The sequence below is a fragment of the Camelus dromedarius genome, chromosome 25 (genome assembly GCF_036321535.1).
Source record: "Camelus dromedarius isolate mCamDro1 chromosome 25, mCamDro1.pat, whole genome shotgun sequence".
Lineage (NCBI taxonomy): Eukaryota > Metazoa > Chordata > Mammalia > Artiodactyla > Camelidae > Camelus > Camelus dromedarius.
Genome location: NC_087460.1, coordinates 27,117,729 through 27,141,842, shown reverse-complemented (window position 1 = coordinate 27,141,842; position 24,114 = coordinate 27,117,729). Strand labels below are relative to the sequence as shown.

Below are 24,114 nucleotides of genomic sequence, written 5' to 3'. Positions count from 1 at the left end.
CCTGGCAGGGCTCCTGCGTGAACCCCAGCCTGAGGCAGAGGAAGCCCCACTCAGAAATATCCTCTTACCTCTTACCAAGGCACTACGTAGTAGAAAATATCTGACTCCGTATTAGATCTGTTCCTTTTATTTTAACACTCTGTCCTGTTTTCTAGGCTCAGTCTTGCCAGGTCTGCACCTTGTGTAAAACAATGTTGCCTTTAGCCTGAAATACACAGGAGAGCCTATTCTCAAGGCTCTGACCTTTAAGGATATTAACACTTTTGCACTCCTATAAAGATAACAAGTTGCAAAATAGAAAATAACCTTTGTTTTGTTGGAGGTTTTACAGGGGCACCGTGACCTGACCCATGTGGACAGCTGCAAAGGATTCCAAGAACATGAAAAGTCCTACACCAAGAAGTTTGCACCAACCACATCCCCTCCCCCTTTTACTAGAAAAGGAGCCTGAAGTCTGACTTGGGGAAGATGGTTCTCCAGGACGTCAGTCTGCCATTAACTTGGTCTGCAGCTGTCCACGTTGGTCAGGTCATGCTGGCCCTGTAAAACCTCTAACAAAATAAGTGTTATTTTCTATTCTGCAAATGGTTGTCTTTATGTTGGTGCAAAAGGGTTAATATCCTTAAAGGTCAGAGCCTTGAGAATAGGCTCTCCTGTCTATTTCAGGCTAAAGGCAACACTGTTTTACAAAAGGTGCAGAGCTAGCAAGACTAAGCCTAGAAAACAAGGCAGTGTTTTAAGCCAAAAGAGCATATCTAATATGGAGTCAGATTTCTTATTTTCTATTACAGTATATTCTATTTTTATGGTTTAAGTTTACAATTATGAAGTTCAGCCTTTTTCCATTTTAAATTGTGCAATTCAAGAGCATTAAATGCATTTACAATGCTGTGAGACCAACACCACTGGCTGGTTTCAGACTACTTCCTTCCTCAACGTAAAAGCTTGTATCCAAAGCACAACCCATGTCCTCCCTCCCCCAGCCCAAGACAAGGCCTAATCCCCATTCTCTTTCTCTCTCTCTCCACCCATCCTGGAGATTCCCTATCAAAGAATTCATACAAAAGGTGGCTTTTTGTGTCTGCCTGCATATCTGAAGCAGGGACTGGTGAATTGTTTTCTACATGAATTTGCATTTTTGCATTTTGAGAGGAAAATCCAGATGGATTAAAGATGAGATGCACAAAATGAAGCCCTTTTAGTAACTATACTAACTCTGTGCATAATCTTGGGGTAGGCACTGCTGTTCTAAGTGTGAAGCCACAGCCAGAAGGGAGATGCTTAGCTCTTCCTATGGAAAAACAAAACCAAAAGCAATGTTACAGAGGCCACGGGGAGGTAGGCACCGTGCAGTCAGAGGGCGGCTACAGGGAGGGGTGCTGCCCTCCCTCAGCAGGTGGACTAGCTCCCATGTGTCCTAGGGCCTGTCCTGGGGGCGGCCTCTGCTGCCCCAGGTTCACAGGATGCATGTCTTCATGTCAGCCTGCTCCTGGGAGGAGGGCGCAGTGCATTGAGGGGGCAGCATCAGCAGCAGTCAAGGACTTTCCCAGGACTGGGCTCTAGCCCGGGATAACTACCTCTCCTTTCTTTTCTTCCTTCCTCAGTTGGTGGTTGTAGCAGCTTTTCCATTACAGGTTACTATCAGATACTGAACATATGTTTCTGTGCTATACATAAGAAGCATTTTTTTAATCTATTTTTATATATAGTGGTTAACATGTGTAAATGTTAGCCACCATATATAAAAACTCCCAAATTTATCCCTTCCCACCTCCTTTCCCTGGTGACCATACAACCATACAATTATTTACTAAGTCTGCAAGTCTCTTTCTGTTTTGTAGATGAATTCCTAGTGTCTTTTTTTTTAACATTGCACATATCAGTAGTATCATACAGTATTTTTCTTTCTCTTTATGGCTCACTTCACTTAGAATGACGATCTCTATGTCCATCCATGTTGCTGCAAATGGCATTATTTTATCCCTTTTATGGCAGAGTAGTATTCCATTGTAGAAATACACCACATCTTCTTTATCCAGTCATCTGTTGCTTCTATAGTTTGCTTCCATGTCTTGACTGTTGTATATAGTGGTGCTATGAATACTGGGATGCAGGTATCTTTTCGCACTGGAGTTTCCTACGGATACATATCCAGAAGTGGGATTGCTGGATCATAGGGTAAGTCTATTTTTAGTTTTCTGATGAATTTCCATACTATTTTCCATAATGGCTACACCAAACTACATACCCCCAACAGTGTAGGAGAGTTCCCTTTTCTCCACACCCTCTCCAGCATTTATCATTCATGAACTTTTGAGTGATGGCCATTCTGACTGGTGTGAGCTGATACCTCATTGTACTTTTGATTTGCATTTCTCTGATAATTAGTGATATTAAACATTTTTTCATGTGTCTATTGGCCATTTATAGTCTTCATTGGAGAAATGCTTGTTTAGGTTTTCTGCCTATTTTTGGATTGGGTTTTTTTTTGTTATTAAATTTTATGAGCTGTTTGTATTTTCTGTAAATTAAGCCTTTGTCAGTCAAATCATTTACAGGTATTTTCTCCCATTCCATAGGGTGTCGTTTTACTTTGCTTGTTTCCTTTGCTGTGCAAAAGCTCGTAAGTTCAGTTAGGTCCCATTTGTGCATTTATTTGTGCTTTTATTTCTAATGTGTGGGTAGACTGCCCTAGGAAAACATGGCTGAGGTGTATGTCAGGTAATGTTTTGCCTATGTTTTCTTCTAAAAGGTTTATAGTGTCTTGTCTACATGTTTAAGTCTTTAAGCTGGCCATCAGCGTGGCCATTTTACACAAAAGCACAAGAGCAGTGGAAGCACTTTGCACCCTCAGAGCATGGGATGCACCAAGCTCTACTTACGCAACCCTCAGTGTCTCCAGCCTCCACAGGGAACGTGCGTGAACAGATACAGCACCAACTTCGTAGTGAACACTTCTGTTAAAACAAAACAAAACAAAACAAAACAAAACAAAATGTTAACTTTTCATTCTTGGACTCTATTTATTCAAGCCAATTAAAGAGAGGAACAAATGGGAAGTCTTTGGATAAACAGTAAAAGCTATACTTTTTGGTAGGAGAGAATATAACTGGAAATAAAAATAGCAAAATAATAACAACAGTGATCTGAATACACATTTGATTTAAACACATCCTCTCCTCTTTTATTCCCTCTAATCCCTTTCATTCCCTCTCCCTCCCCCTGGCCTTCTCTCCCTCCCCTCTCCTCTCCCTCCCTGCCTCCCCCCTCCCTCACTCTCTTTCTCTCCCTCTCCCCTCCCTCCAGTGAACACATTCACCTTACCCATCTAATTTCAGTCCACAGAAGCACTCAGCTATGAGTTCAGGTGTAGTTTAATATATTATATTTCAACACATGCATATATTTGAAGTTCTAAATTCTATTCCAGATATTTAAAACATTTAGAAGAAATGTAAGAACCCATTAATTTTAATGTTTTAATATAACAATCTGCTAAATGGTGAGACATAAAAATATAAATATCAACAGAACAGTCTCACACACACAAAGAGAAACTTCTCTGGATGTGCATCACACACACCCAAGTTCCAAAGCTCTCATTACAACAGGCTGTTAATATGCCAGACGTGATGCTAAGTAATGTACATACTTAAACCTGAACTGGTCTCTGTACCAATCCCTTAAGGTTGCTTTAAGGAAACCAAAGCTTGTGCATGTACCGCTTACTTCCAGAGGACCCACTGCCTCCCTCTCCACTGGGCCTCACACTTCATCCTCTTCACAGGGGCTTTTACAGAACAAAACTTTCTCATTTTGGTGAGATCCAGTTTATCAATATTTTCCTTTCATGGACATGTTTTTTATGTCAAGTTTTAAAACTGTGATCTCCAAGAGTTTTTCTAAATGTTCAATAGTTTTGTGTTTTACATTTACACAAATGACCCATCTGAATTAGGGTTTGTATAAAGTGTGAGGCTTAGGCTGCGGTTCTTTTGATCTTTTCTTTTTGTTCTTTTTTCCCCCTATGGGCATCCATTTGCTCCATAAGAATGTCTTTTAAGTCTGGGGGAAAAAATCTCTTCTTTTTCAGTCACTTTGTGCACTTTCCCCCATGATCCAGACCCCTGCAGTCTTGGTCCAATGCCAAATGAGATTAACATGAGAGAGGAATTAAAATCACATAAACTACTAGGGACAGTGGTCAATTTTATCTTCTATGTCAGTAAATAGAAGACAACATAAAAAGGACCTGAACCTCTGGGCCATTTGAGAACTCTGATTTTGAAACTGAGTATGAGACTGAACATTCCAGAAAGAAGACTAATTGAAACTAATGAACATTTAATGAGGTTTTAAGTAGCTGAATGTTTCACTCCTCCCACTTAGTTTACTTCATTCAATGCTTCTTACCATGTTTTAATTGGACAAAAATTTTTATCAATTCTATTGACAGGGAATCAAAACATAACATGAGTAAAAACTTCAGAGGAGGCCAGCAAATGGATCACTTTAGTGGACAGATAACGTTAGTGGCCCACTTTCTATTATGCAAATGGCCTGACGAGACACATCCTGAACTTAAGGAACTGTGTCAAGGCAAGAAGGTGCGAGGCTCCAGGCTCTGGGCTCAGGTACCAACCTCCGCTGCTCTTCGCCATGTTCTCCTGAGGGGACAGTGAGGCACTCGTCCATGTGTCCATGAAGCAACCTGAGGACGTCACTGCCGATGAGATACCCTGGAAAGATCGAAACCAGTCACATTGGAACAGTCATGGTCAGATGCTGACAGATGGACAGATCACCTGGTTCAGCCTTCTATTTTCATAGTCAAAGATCCAGAAGCCTAGTGAGGCTTAGGTAACTGGGAAAAATCGCAGACACAGGTGCTGCCACCTGCCTTCTATCTCTGAGCCCTGGGCTCCCAAGTCTAGAATCCATGACTGTAGCCTCAAAAGACCCTCCACTGAACAGACAAGCCTGGATAGGCTCAATTCTGGACCATCTAAGTGAGAATGATCAGAACAGAGCTATTTCCCTGGAAACCCTGAAGCGCAGGCACTACTGTGCTCCGGGTCTAAGTCCCGCACCCCGGAGGATGAGACATCTCGACATTAGCCTAAATGAGCAATATCCTGAGGCCAGAACATTGGAGAAAATAACCCCTAGAAAGCTCACGTGTAAAATACACACAAATAAACAGAAATGTAAAAATAAGGAAGGACAGATCTTAACACAAACTTCACTTTTAAGTAACAATTTACATGAGAGTCTTTAATGTCACGCATCTGCGTTACAGGCTACTTTGACACAAAGAGCTCTAATGCATTTGCTCGTTATCATCATCCCTATCATCATTAGGGATGACTGTCAACTCTGCATCAAGGGAACAGCCTCCTCACTGCTGTGGTGTCTTTACCTTGGGCTGCTTCACTTCCTGAGCTGATGGGGGCCAGGCTCCAGAGGGTCTGCTGAAAGGCGGCATCCACGTGCAAGCTGCTATTGCCGTAGGACAAAGTGCTGCATTGGAGGCAAAACGAGGCATCACTTCAGGCTCAGGGTGACTCTTCACACGTAAGTGCTCCTGGCAACTCTAACCAACATCACAGATTTGGAAATGTCCATAGACAACATCTATTTCAATCCCGTCCCTCAAAAATTAAGAGACTGGTCAAAAAAAATTAGAGTTTATATTTGATATTATGTATTTTTCAGCTTCATTCTAAGAGTTACTACTTAAGCCACTAACAGAAAACACACAAATGAATCACCTCACACCATTCAGAATGACCATGATTAAAAAGTTCACAAAGGAGAAATGCTGAAGAGAGTGTGGAGAAAAGGGAACCCCCTTATGCTGTAGGTGGGAATACAGTTTGGTGTAGCCACTATGGAAAACAGTGTGGAGATTACTTAAAAAAATAAAAATAGAGTTACCATACGATCTAGCAATCCCACTCCTGAGCATATGTCTGGAAAAAACTCTCATCTGAAAAGATACATGTACCCCAATGTTCACAGCAGCACTATTTACGATAGCCAAGACATGGAAACAACCTAAATGTCCACTGACAGATGACTGGATAAGGAAACTGTGGTGTATTTATACAATGGAATCCTACTCAGCAATAAAAAAAGAAAAAAATAATGCCATTTGCAGGAACACAGATGAACCTGGAAACTGTCATACTAAGTGAAGTAAGCCAGACAAAGTAAGCAAAATACTATATGATATCACTTATATGTGGAATCCAGAAAAACTGATACAAATGAACTTATTTACAAAACAGAAATAGACTCACAAAGAGAACGAACTTAAGGTTCCCAAAGGGGAAAGGTGGGGAGGGATAAATTAGGAGTTCACGATTTGTAGATACACACTACTATACATAAAATAGATAAACAGCAAGGTCCTACTATATACAGCCCAGGGAACTACATTCAGTATCTTATAATTCCCTATAATGAAAAAGAATGCATATTTATAATTGAATCACTATGCCATATGACACTGCAAATCAACAATACTTCAAGTAAAAAAGAAAACACATAAATGAATGTACTATCATACATTTATTTGTTAAAACAGACTATTTTGTTTTAGAGGCTTAAGTTTTCTACATATCACGGTGTGACACTGTTTTGACAATGAAATAGGTAAAATCTTCTGGACTGATGTCTTAATTTTATAGGGTTCTTTGGGAACTTTTATCTACAATTTGATGTAACAGTCATTAGATGGCAATACTGCCCAAGAGGTATCAAAACTGAGGCCAATAAATTTCCTTCAAAATTCAGATATTGCCAATTTCAGATGTTCCTTCTTAAAAACAAATGTATTAAAAGAATATCATATTTTGTATCTTTGAGAGCCGTAATACGTGAGTTCTGAAATGATAAGTAAAGAAAAACAAAACGATGAGTAACACCAAACGCTGTGCTTATTTCACTATTACCTGACCACTGCAAGAGTTTCAGACACTCTGAGCACAACCACCTGTTTCCTTGGAGTCATCTCAGTAAACATCACCACCACTCCTACAGTGTTCCTACAACACTTTCCAATGCCGATGGTTGCCTAAGCTCTTAAAGACTAACTGCGCCAGAACCTTCCCAGAAATCCGACTTCCTAGTTAGATGAAGGGCAGTCACAGCATGAAGAGTCATCCTGGTTCCCGCTACAGGCCTTTCAACTCCAACGGTCTCTTCTGCCTAAATATGCTAACCTCAAGGCACCAGCAAATATGGGGGTTTCATTTTCTTTCTCTTAAAAACAAGACCAAAGAAGTTTCTGACAGTTGACATACATACCATTATCTTATCAATAATTTTTCCAATCAATAAGATTGAAAGTTTGCCAGTGGATGCATGAGATTTAGCAACAACCGGCTCTTCCACCTCCTCCTCTCAACCAGCTCTCTGCCTCTTCACAACATCCTCTTCACCTCGGCCTGTCAAATCCCGGCTGAGATGCCTTTATTGAATTAATTTCTTTCCAATATGCTAAAACTCTTTAACTACTTACAAATTAATCATATGCCATCTGCTTCCACAAATAACAAAACACATTCTCCTTCATGGCCCTCATTACACAATGTGATTGTTGAGTGTCTTTTTCTTGCTGCCTTTTGTAAGTTATCTGACACAGGCTCACAACTGAACTCCCAGCACCAAGCAGGGTACTCAATAAACAAGGATGTGGAGGAGTTAACACAACCTTTAAAATCAAAGGAGCATAAGCTTTAAAAATATATTTTAAGTTATTCCATAAATATTCCTATTTCAATGACCTAACACAAGCGCACACACATACAAACCTGTAAAACCATATGGATTTCACTAAACCATCAGAAGATGACTCAAAATACCAGCGCTTATATTTTTACTACTGAATTCAGGTGAAAGCTCATGCCATGTTATGATAAACAGATCTGTTAATTCATCCTGGTTCCCTGAATATACTATGTGTAAAGCATGTGCTGAATATTAATAGAGCACAATCCCCATCCCAAGGGGGCTTGTTATCAAGAAAGGTAAAATACATCCACAAAATGCTGTGAGTCAGTATTTTGGAAACGCCAGCTGAACTGTAATCAAAGTGCTGTAAGAACTGGGAGAACAGATCACTTCAGCCAGCCTAACTGGAACAGAGTTCCCTGTTTTGGGCCGTGAGGACAGGTGGTAGTTCCCCAGCAGATGTGGGATTCCTGTAGGGTGAGGCATGCGAGAAGCCAGTAGGACCCTCTGGCCTGGGCCTCACAGTTACATACTCAGAGATGCTGTCTCCAAGTAAATCTGTATGTACATTGGGTTTGAGGTTAACAATATTAATGATGTTAAGGGGCTAAGTGTAAGTATTTAAGACATATCAAAACTTTTAGAAACTAGTTTGGAGATTTTTATTTTTAATATAGCAGAAACCTCATAACTGGAAGTGGCCTGGGCCTCCCTGGCCCTCTAAGAGGGAATGGTCCCCCTAATTAAGGGAATGGTACCCAAAGGGGCAGAGATATGGGAACATCAAGTACAGCAGAGAGTTTCCTCTTTGAGGCTTATAGCATAAACTCAGAAAGAGAGTGAGAGACAGGCCCTCAGACAAGACAGGTGTCAGACCAAGGACTGTATACTTCAGGCAATAAGGAGCTACTGCAGTGAAAACATAATAGGAGGAGAAGGAGGGTTAAAATGCAATTTTCAAATCATATCTAAGCTTAAAGATAAGTAATAAATATGGAACTGTAAAAGTAGGAAAATTTCAGTCTGTTGGAGATAGTAAAAAAAAAAAAAAAAAGTCCTTAAGATCATATTACACCATTTAAAGTTATCTACACCACGTCCACTCTTCTCAAGAAAACATCCTCTGGGCATAACTATTTTGGATGCTTCAACCGAATTTTGCCACTTAAACAACAAAGGAAATCTGAAGAAAAAAATCATCAGCCTGTGGTACTGAATATTTGGACTGCAGTAACGGTTTCCATTACTGAGACAAAGATGTGCTGTCCTGAAAGCAGAAACAGATGTTGCCAGAGGCTGAAAGCAAAGTTGGCCTTAGGCTGAAATATGCAGCTCTAGAATTTACACACTAACAGGGCAGCAAGGACCCTTCAGGAGCGGCGCAGGGGCTCTGGGTGCTTAACTGCTCCCTCCACCACCTTGATTCTTATTAGTGACACACAAGCAGGTCACCTGCTGAAAGCCACAAGCGGGCAAAAACTATCTAGTCAACGATAACTCAATTCCACCAGCAGAACAAAGAGGAGGAAATAGAAAAGGAAAAAAATAAAAAATAAAAAGTCAAAATTTACGACGAACTCCGAGCTGAGAGCAAAACCTATGTAGATCCAGACAACCAAAATCAGAACTCTAAGGGAACACTAGTTTAAATGTTGCCCATTTTGCCCACGAGAAGTGTCTCCAAGGCCCTCATATCCGTACTGACCAGTCCGTCAGAGTCGCACACATGACACAAAACGAGCTCGCAGTGCTCTTACCAAACCGTCCTCCGTCCTCCGAACAGAAAGCTGGCCCCGCTCACCCCGAGCGCTCCGGCGGCACCTCCTCTGAGGCTAACGCAGGCCTGGGGGGCCAGCGGAACGAAGCCGGCCAGGCCCGGGTCAGGAAGGCCACGCCCTCTGGGACCCGAAGACTGGAGGGGAGGTCCCAAGACAGGGGTTGGGGGGGACCTGAAGATGCGGGAGGACCAAAGACTGGGGAGGGGACCCGAAGACGGGGGAGGAGGACCGAAGACGGGGGAGGGAACACGAACACGGGGTAGGAGAATGGAAGCCGGAGCCACAGCAGCCCCACGGCGCTTCCGCTCACCACATCTGTAGAGACCAGAACACCGCTCCTCGCCTCTGCCCCCGGTACCGCCCTCGCCTCTGGCACCGCCCTTACCTTTAACATGAGGGAAATGCGTATCCACATATCCACGACTGCGGCAACACCTCCAACGCCGGCGACAGTCCTGTCAGAATCTGCACGCTCCCCAGGTCGGGACGCGCCTTCTCGGTCTTTCCACATCTGAGGCGAGCACCGCGCCGGAGGCCAGAAGGCGGCAGAGCCCCCCCCCCCATGAGAACGCGTGTCCGCTGTCAGGTGACCGCAAGGACTCGTCTGATTGGTTAAGGGAAGGGCCGCCTTTCTTCTGAAGGAGCAGAGGACTCAAATGCGTCAGAAGTAGCGCTGTTACTTGTGTTAAAACCTGTAAAGAAAAATGGTTTCTTTTCTGGCCTTTTAAAGGAAGCCAACTTCAAAGTTAATACTTGAGGGCTTCCAAGGTATTATGAATACTCTCTCACAGTGAAATTCTCAATAGGAGTTCCAGAATACTTTTAAACTAAGAAACTCACTGTGCTGTACAGCAGAAACTAACACAGCATTGTAATCTGACTATACTTTAATTAAAATTATTTTAACTTTAAATTTAAAGTCATTACATATTAAAAAATAAAAGAAACTTCAAAACTGAACTTATTGTTGACATTTCAGGTGGAGGCTACACGTCTTCAAACTTAACTGAATGAAACCAGTACCTTATGCTCCCAATTGATGGGATTCTACTAAAAACGCTTTTAAATTGTTTAAAATACCTAGTCTTACTGGGTTTTAGAAGTCTTGAAACCTAATACCCACCTTTACCTTACTTTTCTGTAGGTAGACTGTTATAGAAATGGCAGGTGGTGATTTTAACTTTCACAGAAGTCATCACCTGGTGTTAAAACACACCATGTTTAATGCCTTACCTGTTCCTGCAGTTTGTTGGGGTAACGCACAAAGATTACCGCCAGCCCTCCCTCTAATTATTTAAATCTATGGACCAGCTTCATAGCTTTACCTTCTCTTATGTTTCCCTCCTTTTCTTTGCACGTCAGCCTCCTTCCTCCTCTCAGGTATTTCTGGGATGGAGTTTTCTATTAGTTTCATTTTTCTTTCTTCTCCCACATAAGGAATAGGACTATAATATCTTGACTTTTACCGTTTGTGTTTTTTCACAACTGTTTTGCTCCTTTTACATTCCTTACTTTTCCCAAATATGTTCATCTGTTAAATAATTTCCAAAAGTGTGATTTTGTGTTCATCATGCACTTTTCAACTTTTGCAGTAACAAAATAGTTACCATTAAAATTCAACCGTACACGGTATTTACATTTTAGTACCCAATGGCTTTGTGCATTATTAAACTCACAGAATAGTCTTCTAGTTTATTCAGAGAATAAAGATTCTAAGAAAGATTTTTATATTCTTAGAAGCCAAAAAAAAAAAAAAAAAAAAAAAACTGTCTCCCTTGCTGAGCCATTCTTTTCTGACCTACCTTTAAATGTTGTAAGTGCTTGACCTAAGCCTCTCTCTCTTCTATAACCACAAATTCCTCCAGGGAGTTCTCACCCAAGCCTTTGGTTTTTAATGCCATAATATAACCCAGTGATTCTCAAATCTCCATCATCAGACTTGACCTCTCCTTAGTGCTTGAGACTAAGCTGCTTATTTGACATCTCCACTTGACATCATAAACCCAGCACAATCAAAAGAGTACACTTAATATTAATGTTTTCCTTTCTCTATGCCTTTCAACCATCTTCCTCATCTCAACAATACACTCAAATCCAAAAATCTTTGATTCCTTTTTCCCTTACCTCTCATATCCAATGCAGTAACGATTCTGAACCCGATTCCTTCTACTGCCTTGACTACCACCCAGTTCAAGCTCTGTCATTTCTCATCTTCTCCAACCCTCTCTCCCAGTACAAAAACTGGAAACATACACTGTGTAACACACTTGCTTACAACTGCCCAATAGCTCTCTATTGAACTTAAAATAAGACCCAAATCTTTTATACTGGCCTGCAAAGCCCTTAATGATTTGGCCCTTGTCGATCTCTCTGTCGTCATCTCATGTCACTTGCCCACTTCACCTGCTAGATTCCAACCAGACTCTTTCTTATCTGGGAACAATCCATTCTCATTCTCAGTTTAGAGTCGTTGCACCATCTCTTCTATCTACAATGTTCCTTCCTCCATACATCCAATGGCTGCTTCCTTCTGTCTATTCAATAGTCAGAGAGGCCTTCTATGACCAAACCAATCTAATGGAGTCATCCTGCCATGTACCACCACCTTATCCTCCACAGTATGATCACTAACTGTTAACTAAATTCTTTTCTGTCATTCTCCACCAGATGAACTCTGTCTCAACCACTGCTCTATCACCACAATTTGGGACATTGCTTAGCACATAGTAGGCACTCAATAAAGCTTTTATTAAATGAGTGAATTTAAAGAAGTGACTTTAAACGTAACAAAACTATGAATTTCATGGCATTGATTTTTTTTTCCTTTTCACGGAAAGTTATCACATTTACTAAAAGATCTCAAGTAAACATTTATCTTAGGCAACTTTCATGGAAATCTGAGGCAGTAAAGAATATTAAAATGTTACATTACAATGCATGAACTATTCCAGAAGTTATAGTACCATCAAACCCTACATGATATTAATTATATATTATAGATTATTGCACTGTCAATAATTAAAATGCAGATAACCCATACCTCAATGTCTCTTTACCTTATCTAAAACATATCTTATGTTTCTCTGATTTAAGGAATTTAATCTAAACTTTATGTGAATTTTGCTGGCAATGTGAAATGTATCACCAAGGTCTGCTCCTATGATTTGGTCTCCAAATTTTCTGGACCCCATCCCTCTCGCACTAAGACAGATCACATTTTTCATCACATTATACTTATACGAAGTAGTACTTATAGGAAGTAATCCTCCCTCCGTTCTTCTGGCTTTCCCCCTCCATTTTTGTTTCAAACATTGTAAATATAATTTCTAAAAGAAAATTTTACTTAAGTCATTTCTTTGTCCAAAAAAAAAAAAAAAAAAATCTATACTCTAATACTATTTCACTAACTCTTCTCACAAAGACTTTGTGCCCCAGGTTAATCAACTCTTCTTGAAATCTTCAACTTATAATTCAGAAGTTGCCAACCTGTGAGCCTGGGATTATAGATTATAAGAAAGAATAAGTGAAACCACCATATATTCCAGAAGCACTGTCTGATACTGAATGATTTACACACTGAAAATGTCTGTCTATCCATATATATGTCTGTGTATGCATAAGCAATTGCATATATTTTGTTTAAATTTGACTCATCGAATAAAACATTTTATTTAAATATATAATAGTGTTTCTGAATTCATAATAGTATTTTTAGTCATGTTTCATTTTCTCAGTAGACAGCAAATAAATATACAGCTACTATGATGTTAAAGTCGTAAAAGTTTTTTGAAATTTAGAGGCGGCTCAATATTTTAAGTTGTATTACATTCTATTTCATCAATTGACCTCACAATACAAATACTATGCTGCCAATCCAGGTACCTCCCACACCAAAGCAATATCAATATATACTGTGTTAATAAAGTAAGATTTCCTGACCATCAACCCATACTTTAAACATTAATGGGTCATCAGTTTCATCCACCTAAGGTCAGTAATATTTATATTTTAATTCAACTCACTTTTTTTTCATCAAATATTAAGCAAGTAAGAAAAAAGTATTAAAGTTATTCCTAAAAGCCTGTTACTTAACTCTGATAGATCTGGAAGTTGCTAACAGTACACTCATTAGCACTGGTGGAAAATTACTTGAGAGCATCTCTAAACCAAAAATGAACAACAAAAAAATTTAAACATGAATTGCAACAAATGTTTAGAACACAGGGCTCACCATTTCTTATGTTTAGATATGTAAGGAGAGTCATTATTTCACACTGTACTAGTAAATTTACTCCCTTATTGATTTTAGTCTATTTAATTTATTGCTTATTAATACTACCTATTTCACTTTATTCATCAAAAGTAAAAATGGGGGACATTCAATGCAAGCAGTCAACTCCTTGAGTAAATAATAATGAAAAGTAATGTATTCGATGGATATAAGATGTCAATATTTTAAAAACCGTATGTCAAAAGTTGATTCCATTCAAAAATCATTCCAAATGTGTTCAATTACCCTTAGAAAACTGACCTAAACCCTAAAAATACGTCTCACATAGTAGGTAAGCTCTGTATTTATGAGAAGTGAGTCTGTTACTAAATGTGTTTGTACAAAGAGCACACCCGAAGACAACTCAAACACACGGAGCTTGTAAGAGCGGGGCGACCTATCCAGTAAACATGCTTTCTGTATAGCCATGCTCTGCTGATCCCTGTGTCCTCCCTGTAGATAACTGCACTTATTCCTCAGGGCTTGACGTAGGCACCACTGAACCCAAAACCCTGAGACTGAGTAAGGTGACCTTCCTGTGGGTTCCATTAGCATCTTGTACCCAGATACCATTTATGACATATAAATGAAGATAGATTTTCTGTCTCCACTCCAGGCATGAAAGTTCAACAACAGTAGGGAGTGTGTGTTGTTCACCATTTAGTCCCTAGAGCCTAAAATTTACTAGGTGCTCAATTAATACTTGTTACATGAATAATTAACAACCATTCAAAAATTCACAGAACACATGAAATTTGAAAGAGAGAGAATCCTTTCTAACTGAAAACCAGTAAATCTCCAAACTGACTCAAACTCTGTCCCTTCTGAAAATATAAAATCCACAACACTGTTTATAGGTTATGTTGACTTGTAATTAACTTTAAGAGAAAGAAACTCTCCTAGAAATCTATCCAAACTCATTTTTAGAATCTATTCACATGTAATTTTCTTCAGTGATGGAAAACAACTGAACGGCATCCTAATTAATAATAATAAACAGTAAAAACCACTGGTTACATTTACTGTACACTTACAGAGGATGCTGTTCAAAGAACTTTTTATTTATTTCCTATAGTCATTATAATGATAGTGTAAGGTAAGTACAATTACCTCACACATTCTGCAGCTGAAGATACTGAGAAACAGGTATTATGCCAATAATGGACCCTGGCCACATGCCCTGTAAGCCCCAATGGGTATAAATACCATTCTGGTGTTTCTGACGCTGTTAAACTGATTCTCTTTGACAAACAAGTAATCAGTATTGGGCAGGCGGCATGCACACAAATTAAACCACTGGGATTTGAGGGAGGGGGGCTCATTTTTTTTTTCTCACAAAAGCATGACTTAGCTTATCCTGACTCACCCAGGAAAGCAAGTCAGCTTCATTTCAGGTGCACTTGATTGGCAGCAGCTCCTTGGAACAACGTACTGAAAAAATACCGAGAGACAATGGAAAAATCAGAGAGGAAAGCTACGCACGGAATGTCAGCATCTCCATGAGAATGAGAGATGGGATAAATCCTGACACTCAATGTAGGGCGTATGTTTTATGCAAATCGAGGCCTATGAACTGAAAGACTGGTGGCAAACTTCAGTCACCAAGTCCAAACCGCCCCCAATGAGCCCTCAGAGTTGCAGTGTAGTTCTCTAGTGCTACTAACCTTAGCTCCTCTCTGTTCCCATCTTCCTGAATGCCAAGGTGACTGTCTTATCCCCACACTAAACCCTGAATGACAGTAACTCCCAGTAAAGCAATTTCTGCTGCAGGCTTTTAAGGCATGACCTTGAAAATGTAAATCTAACAAGACAAAAAATTATTATTCATAACATCAGAATTTCCCAGATTAATTACTTGAGTGTTTACTGATTAGTTTTTTAAATGTTCTGGCTACAAATAAAGTATCATTTTCCATTAACTCTTTTCTAATGGAGAACTTCAGAAGTACAAAATAATATGAAAGTATTATAATAAACACCCATGTTTCAACACTCAACTAAAAAACAAATTATTACATACATAAGTGAATTCAACCAGGTGGGTGCCCAGCCCTGATTTTATTCTGTTTACTTCCCCAAAACAGTAGTAACCATTCTGCTGAATTTACAATTTCTCATTCAAGGGCACTTTTTCACAACAATATTACACGTCTATACTCTAATACTAATTACAGAATTGCTTTTCATATTGTAAAATGATATAAATGGTATCATAATACATATGTTTGTAATTTTTAACTTTTGCCCAAAACTATGTTCTTGGAATTTATTCTTGTTGATATGTATGTTTATATTTTCACTGTGTGTAGTATAACCTTGTTTGAATATAGTACAATTTGATTATTAATTTCCCTACTGACAAAATTTTGAGATCCTTTTTTGTTTGTATGTGTTTTAAATAGAGTTTACTTTTTAGAACGGTTTTAGGTTCAAAGCAAAATGGAGTGGAAAGTACAGAGAGTTCCCATATACCCCCTACCACACACATATACACACACACTCACACCCACACAGAGCCTTCCACACCAGAGTGGTACATTTGTTACAATCAGTGAACCTACACTGAAACATTATTATTACCACCCAAAGCCCATAGCTTACGTTAGAGTTCACTCTTGGTGCTGTCCATTCTACGGGTTTCACCAAATGTACAATGATGTGTATCCACCATTATAATATTACACAGAACAGTTTCACTGCCCTAAAAATCTCTGTGCTCCACCTCTTCATCCCACCTTCCCTGTAACACCTGGTAACCACTCATCTTTTTACTGTCTCCATAGTTTTGCCTTTTCCAGAATGTCAGAGTTGGAATTCTATAGTAGGTAGCCTTTTCATATTGCCTTTATTCTTAACATAAAGTAGTAAATTAACTATCACTGAAAATGCATGGGACCAATTCCACCTTCAATCTGTATAGGATTAAGCATTATTACAGTCACAAATATGAATACTTACTCTGGAACATTAAAGACATTAAATTAATTTCTTGAAGCAGGAAGACAATGCCTGTGCATTCATTGGAAGATACAGTAGGAATTTTTTTAAAGCCAAATTAATTAGCGCACTATCAAAACTGACACATCAATATTAATTAGGTCATCATTCCAAAGGAGGAAAATCAGTCAAAAGTCAACCAACATTTATTAATCATCTACTTCCCTCGAAAGTGTTATTATGCACTTGAGATACAAGACAGATGAGATGCCGCCTCTGCCTGCAGGTGCTTTCCTGCTTATTATTTCATAATAGTTTCAGAAAGTAAATTTAAAGGGTCATGCGATTTAGCAACAAGAGATGCAGTAGAAAAAGCAATTCATTATGCTTGAATGGGGGGAAGGGAGGAGGGGGATGCAAATAAATGCAGGAGGGCCTCGCAAAGGAAGAGATATTTGACAGCTGCCTAGAGGGTGAGCAGGCTTCCCTCAGGAGCAAAAACTATACAAGGGCGTTTCAGGAAGGGAGAGAACAGTGCACACTCAAAAGCAGGCTATCTCTCAGTAAACTCAATCAGGCTGGACTGACTGTACCCCCAGGGAAGTTTATGCATGTCCAAATACACAAACCAGCATGGGAGGACAAAGATTCACTCCCTGATCAAATTCTCACCAGGCTCCTCCAAATCCTCTTCTCCATGAGGCCTCAACCTTGGCCTAAAAAAACCCACAGACTCTCAACAAAAATGATTTTGCCCATCCCTGACCCCTACCCAATTCACATTAAAAGACTTAAACACTAACATGTTTTCTAATAGCTGAAGGCCACATCCTTAGAATGACTCTAACCAATCCCCAACCAGAAAGGGCCTGTATGAGAAAGCTGAAGGCTGCCAAGAGAATTTCATTTGCCTTAGCATTTACTAAAAAGGCCTGACAACTGTGACTCCTTCCTCTGTCCCTTTCAGATAGACTAGTATCTCCTACAACTCAAGAGTGTCTTTCCTAAGTACCTGAAAGCCATGCCTTTGAAATGTGATCACCAGGAAGGATGGAGCCCCTGTCTCCAACTCCCTTCAATACTTGCCAGCCAGCAGACCCAGCTGGCCTCATCAGCATTTACACTGAGGACCCCTTTGTAATGTTCCACTTCTTGGATGCTGACAATTGTTTCTGAGTTCAGTTTATGCTGGGCTCTCTTCCCCACTGCAATAGTATAGTACTGATTAAAATCTGTCCTGACCATTTTAACTGGTGTCTGGCTTTGCTTACCTTTGATAGTAACAGAACAGGAAATAATGCAATCCATAGTCCTAAAGCCTTCAGTAGCGCTCTTTGCCTTTCAAATACAGTCCTGCTGATTGCTTGGCATTTGAAGCCCTGTCTGAGCTCAGCAGAACAATTGGGAATTCCCAGAGGCTGCTTCTTCTCTGTCCTTTGTCCTCATCCTCCTTATGACATGAGTCCTTCCACATCACACTCTATTCACCTATTTTTATACTGAACTCATTTATTCTCCCCTTCATTCATATGTCAAACACATTCATTAACTGATTAACTACCATCTGTCAAGACTTCCCAAAGTCCATGCCTCTACTTTCATAAATCTTCACTAATAGCTCCAGTCAGAGTATCTTCTTTCCCAACTGAGGATAGGGTAAGTACATTTAACCTACAGGCAGATTTTTTTTCTCCTATTATATCTTTGACTATTGCTCCTATAGTATGCATTCTAGCAATTTCATCAGGAACATATTTTCCATATATTATGGATAGACCACATGATAGTCCACAGGCCAAATCTGGCCCACTGCCTGTTTCTGTACAGCATGAACTAAGAGTGTCTTTTACATATTTTAATGGTTGAAAAAATCATAAGAATATTTTATAAACATAAAAATCAAGAAATTCAAATTTCAGTGTCCATAAATAACACTTTTTTTGGAACACAGCCATGCTCATTCGTTTACATACTAGCTATAGCTGTTTTCATGCTACAATGTTTCAAGAGTAACTAGCTCTAACAAAAAAATGTATTACCCACAAAGCTGAAAGTATTTGCTATTTGGCTCTTTACAGACAAAGCATGACAACCCCTGTATTAGATAACTATTTGCTGCAGTGTGTTCATTCCAGTGATGGTTAAATTAGAAAAGTATCATATGATATCACTCATATGTGTAATCTGAAAAAAAAAAGAAAGAAAGGAAAAAGAAGACACTATTGAACTCATCTATAAAACAGAACTAGACTCGCACACAGGTAAACAAATCTTATGGTTACCGGGGGAAAGGGGGCAGAAAGGATAATTTGAGAGTTTGAGATTTGTAAATGTTAACCACTATATATAAAAAGAGATAAAAAAGATTTCCAGTCAAGATGGTAGAGTGGTAGGACCACGAGCTCGCCTCTCCTCGCGACTACAATGAATCCACGATGGAATGCTAAACAACCATCAAAAAAAAAGACTGGAACCTAGCAAAAAAGATCTTCTGCAACTGGAAACATAAAGAGGGAACCACAGCAGGAAGGTAGGAGGGGTGTGCTCACCATATAATCAGTCTCCATGCACCCTGGGGGGGGTGACCCACAAGCTGAAGATTTGTGAAGTCCCAGAGGCCCTCCCACAGGGGTGAGAGCTCTAAGCCCCACGTCAAGCTCCCCAGTCTAGGTCTTGTATTGGGAAGACGAGGAGACCCCAGGACATCTGGTTTCAAAGGCCAGTGGAGCTTGGCTCCAGAAGCCCCACGAGACTCAGGAAAATGGAAACTCCATTCACTTAGGAAGTGTACACGAAAACTCACGTGCGCCAGGTCCAAGGGCAGTGGCAGTGATTTCGTAAGAACCTGGGCCAGGCCTGCCTGCTGGATTTGGAAGGTCTCCTGGGGATGTGGGGAATGGCTGTGGCTCACCCAGACGACATAAAAGCTGGTGATGGACATTATGGGAGTGTTCATCTACATGAGCTTTCCTGGAGGCTGACATCTTGATCGGACCATTAGCACCAAGACCTGGCCCCACCCAACAGCATGGAGGGAAGCCTCAGGCCAAGCAACATATAGGGTGGGAACACAGGCCCACCCATCAGCAGACTTCCTGAGCTGCAAAGGCCTCTAGACATAGTCCTACCCACCAGAGGCCCAGGACCAGGCTTCACTCAGCAGTGGGCAGGCACCAGCTCCTCCTGCCAGGAAACCTGCATAAGCCTCTAGTCCAGCATCACCCACCAGGGGCAGATACTAAAAATAAGAAAACAACAATCCCAAAGCCTGCGGAAGGAGCCCACAAACACACAGAAAAATAGATGATGGGGTGGCAGAGGAACATCTCCCAGGCCAAGGCACAAGATAAAATCCCAGTAGGAGAAATAAGTGATGAGGAGATAGGCAATTTATCTGAGAAACAGTTTAAAGTAATGATGGCCAAGATGTTCAGAGAACTCAAGAGGAGTACAGATGCACAGAGCAAAGTTTTTAGTAGAGTTGGAAAAGACAAAGAATACCCAAACAGAGTTGAAGAATAAAATCACTGAAATGAACAATATACTAGAAGGAACCAAGAATAGACTAAATGAAGCAGAAGAACGGATCAGTGAATTGGAAGACAGATTAGTGGAAATCGCTACTTCAGAACAGAAAAAAGAAAAAAGAATGAAAAGAAATGAAGATAGTTTAAGAGAACTCTGGGACAACATGAAGTGCTCTAATATTTGCATTATAGGGGTCCTAGGAAGAGAACAGAGAGAAAGGACCTGAGAAAATTTTTGGAGAGATAATCACTGAAAACTTTCCCAACTTGGGAAAGGAAACAGTCACCCAAGTCCAGGAAGCACAGAGAGGACCACATAGGGTCAACACAAAGAGGAACACACCAAGGCACATAGTCATCAAATTGACAACAATTAAGGATAAGAAGAAAATATTAAAATCAGCAAGAGAAAAGCAACAAATAACATACAAGGGAATTCCCACAAGTTTATCAGCTGATTTTTCAGCAGAAACTCTACAGAACAGAAAGAAGTGGTATAATATATTTAATGTGATAAAAGGGGTAAACTTACAACCAAGAACACTCTATCCAGCAAGGCTCTGGTTCAGACTTGATGGAGAAGTCAAAAGGTTCACAGATAAACAAAAGCTACAAGAATTCAGCACCACAAAACCAGCTTTACAACAGATGTTACAACTTCTCTCGTCATCAAACCATAAGAAAAGAGAACAAAAAGAAGAAAGAGGGGAAAAAAAAAAAAAAAGACCTACAAAAAACTGCCTTGGTTGTTCGGGGTCTTTTGTGGCTCCTTATAAATTCTGGAATTCTTTGTTCTAGTTCTGTGAGGAATGTTGTGAGTATTTTGATGGGGGTTGCATTGGATCTATGGATTGCTTTCGGTAGTGTGGCCATTTTGATAGTGTTGATTCTTCCAATCCAGGAGCACAAGAAATCTTTTCATTTCTTTGTGTCATTTTGGTGTTTGGAGTATAGGGAACCTCCTTCCTTAAGTTTATTTTTAGGTATTTTGATGTTTTTGATATAATGGAAATGTTCATGCCGGTTATAAAATTCTCGCTTTTGAAGTGAAAAAAAAAAAACGTGAATGAAGGGCTGCAAATGACAAAATATCCTTCTTTTCTATGGGTGAGTTGTATTCCATTACATACATACATACATATATATACATATTTCTTACATTACATTCATCATATAGATACAGATATATATACATGCTGCATCTTCATTATCAATTCAACTACTCATGTGCACTTACGATGCTTCCATATCTTGGCAATCATAAATAATGTTGCTGCTAATAGCAAGGTGTGTGTATCTTTTTTAATTAATTCTTATTTTGTGGTTGGCTTTATTCCTTTGATAACTATATAAATTTAAAAAGCTAAAGCTCTAAACATCCTTAGAAATAATGAACAGCATATATATGTAAATTTAAAATATATATGTGCAGTAAAAAAAAAAAATGAGCTATCAAGCCATGAAAGACATGGAAGAAACTAAAAAACCCTATTACTAAATGAAAAAAGTGAGTCTGAAAAGGCTACAAACTGTACGAGTCCAACCAAATGACATTCTAGAAAAGGCACAGCTACAGAAACAATAAAAAGATCGTGGTTTCCAGGAGTTTAGTGAGAGGGAGGGAGGAATGAACAGATGGAGCACAAGGGATTTTTACGGTGATTAAACTCTTCTACGTGATACTATAGTGGCTACATGTCATTATGCATTTGTCAAATGTACAACATCAAGAGTGAACTTTAATGTAAACTACGGACTTTGGTTGATAATAGTGTGTCCATGTTGGTTCATCGTTTGTACCAAATATGCCACACTGATGAGGGATGTTGAGGGTAGCGGAGTATATATATGTGGGTGGAGAGGGTTATGTGTGAACTCTGTATTTTCTGCTCAACTCTGCTGTGAACCTGAAACTCCTCTAAAAAAATTCTCAATTAATTTAGGAAAACATATTAAACAACAACCCCAAATTGCTTCTGGATACCACATGGAACTATATTCAATGTTCTGTAATAACATTTAATGAAGAAGAATATGAAAATCAATATATGTACATACACGCATGACTGGTACATTAAGCTGTAGACCACAGACTGACACACTGTAACTGACTATCTTCAAAAACATAAATCACATTCTCAGATCTACAAAGGAAAGTGGTGTTCACTTTTCAATTTTTTTACAGGTATTCACTTAATTCAGCTCTGTCCCACCTCAGGGTCCTAACGGGTCGCGAGGTCCGGGCCTCACTTACGCACCGCTACCCACGAGCGCAGCCCAGGCTTCACCCGCCGGCTCCCGACCTGCGCGCACCCACCAAGTGCCCCCTAACCGGCTCGGCGGCGGCAGGGGAGGCGGCAGCAAACGGCGACGGCAGAAAGCGGCGGCCCAGACCCCAGGTCGCGTTCCTCCTCCAGGAGCTGGTCCGCAAGCACTAGGCTCCCGCCCAGCTTTCACACGCTTCGGGCGGGTCCGGTCGGCGCGTCTGTGCGTCCACGCGCATGAGCGCCCCTCCTCCTCCCGCCCGCAGCGCGGACGCTCGGGCTGCAACTCCTGTTCTTCGGGAAGTGGGGACTGGTGCCGGGCTGGGGGCTGGGGGCTGGGGGCTGGGGGCAAGGGCCTGGCAGTGGGGCGGAGGGCCCATCCCTTTACCCGCCCCACCGGGTCTCCATCCTTAACACCCCCATCCCATCACCTACCGGTCCTGACACAACCAAAACCTGGAACAGCTCAGGGCCAGGCCACACCCCCTAGCCCCACTCCCCCTGCTCGCCTTCCCTCCCAAACCCTGTGAATGCCCCCCCCACCTACAGCCAAGCCCCCAAGTCTCCCACAGGACCCCCGAAATGGGACTTCCTCTCACACCGAGGTACCCGCCACGACACTACACCACGCTAGTAACCTATGGCCCCCACGCCACAAGCTCACCCCTCATGCCTCACTGCAGGACCCCCAACATCCCAAGATGGACCCCCTCACCCCTCAGCCGGGTCAATTCCACTCCTAGCGATTCCTCACCCCTCAGCCTGTGCCCACTCACCGCGGGATCCTCCCTCACCCGGAGTGCAACCTTACCCCCAACTGACCCCCTCACCCCTCAACCAGCGGGGGGCAGGATGGTCTGAGCTCCCATCACCATGGCGACAGCCAGCCAGCCAGGGATCCCGGGAAGAGTGCTGGCACACAGCCCTGTGTCCCAGGCTCCTGGGCCAGGGCGGGGGTTGGACGCAGTTCCAATTCTCGCCCGGGCGCCCTGCCCCCACCCCTACTCCCCCCCACTTCTCCCCCCACCACCCAGTGCCTCGTCTCAGCTGATGGGGCAGGGTGGTACCAGGGTGCACACCACTCGCCAGTGGGCCTTGGGTGGTTGATGGTGCTGCCGGCAGGGAGGAGGCAGCCCCGCCCAGAATGGACAGCAGGCAGCGGCAGAGGCAGAGGCAGAGGCGGGGAGGGGGGCTGCCCTGGGAGAGCCAGTCAACTTCCAACTCCCCCGCTGCCTGGCCCGGGGGGGGGCAGCCTCTGCTGCCCTGGCTTCCTGGAAAGAATCTCCCCCTGTCAGCCTGCTCCTGGGAGGTAGGCAGGGTGTGGTCGGGGCGGGCGGGGGGGCTCAGCAGCAGCAGCAGCAGCAGCAGCAGCAATGGCAGGATTGGGGCTGCCTATGCTAGAGCGGGAATTTGCTCCCATTTCCCGCTGTCGCTGCCACCGCCCCCGCACCCTGACAGCACCTCCTCATCTCCCAGGGGCAGAAATGACCTGCAACATAGGCCCTGCAAATCTGGACAGCAAAAGCTGCCCCCAGGACAGGACACAGGAGAGATGGGAGCAAGTTGACAGGCTCCCAAGGGTAGACCCCTCTCCCCGCTGC

The 24,114-nt window shown here is 41.5% G+C and overlaps 1 protein-coding gene across 11 annotated transcripts in view; it reads right to left on the bottom strand.

Moving 5' to 3' along the window:
- LOC105084210 (ankyrin repeat domain-containing protein 26) overlaps positions 1-15,287 on the bottom strand; it is a 97,416-nt gene extending 82,129 nt beyond the window's left edge. For 6 of the 11 annotated variants that reach the window (XM_064479191.1, XM_064479193.1, XM_064479189.1 and 3 more), the window contains exons 1-5: positions 10,841-11,049; positions 9,901-10,207; positions 5,420-5,520; positions 4,643-4,739; positions 2,883-2,957 (exon numbers count right to left, since the gene is read on the bottom strand). The gene's annotated coding sequence lies outside the window, so the exon portion shown is untranslated. Of the gene's footprint in view, positions 1-2,882; positions 2,958-4,642; positions 4,740-5,419; positions 5,521-9,900; positions 10,208-10,840; positions 11,053-15,151 lie in introns of those variants that run through there. The other 5 variants (XM_064479190.1, XM_064479200.1, XM_064479198.1 and 2 more) reach the window with 5 other exon arrangements.
- Between the last annotated feature and the right edge of the window lie 8,827 nt (positions 15,288-24,114).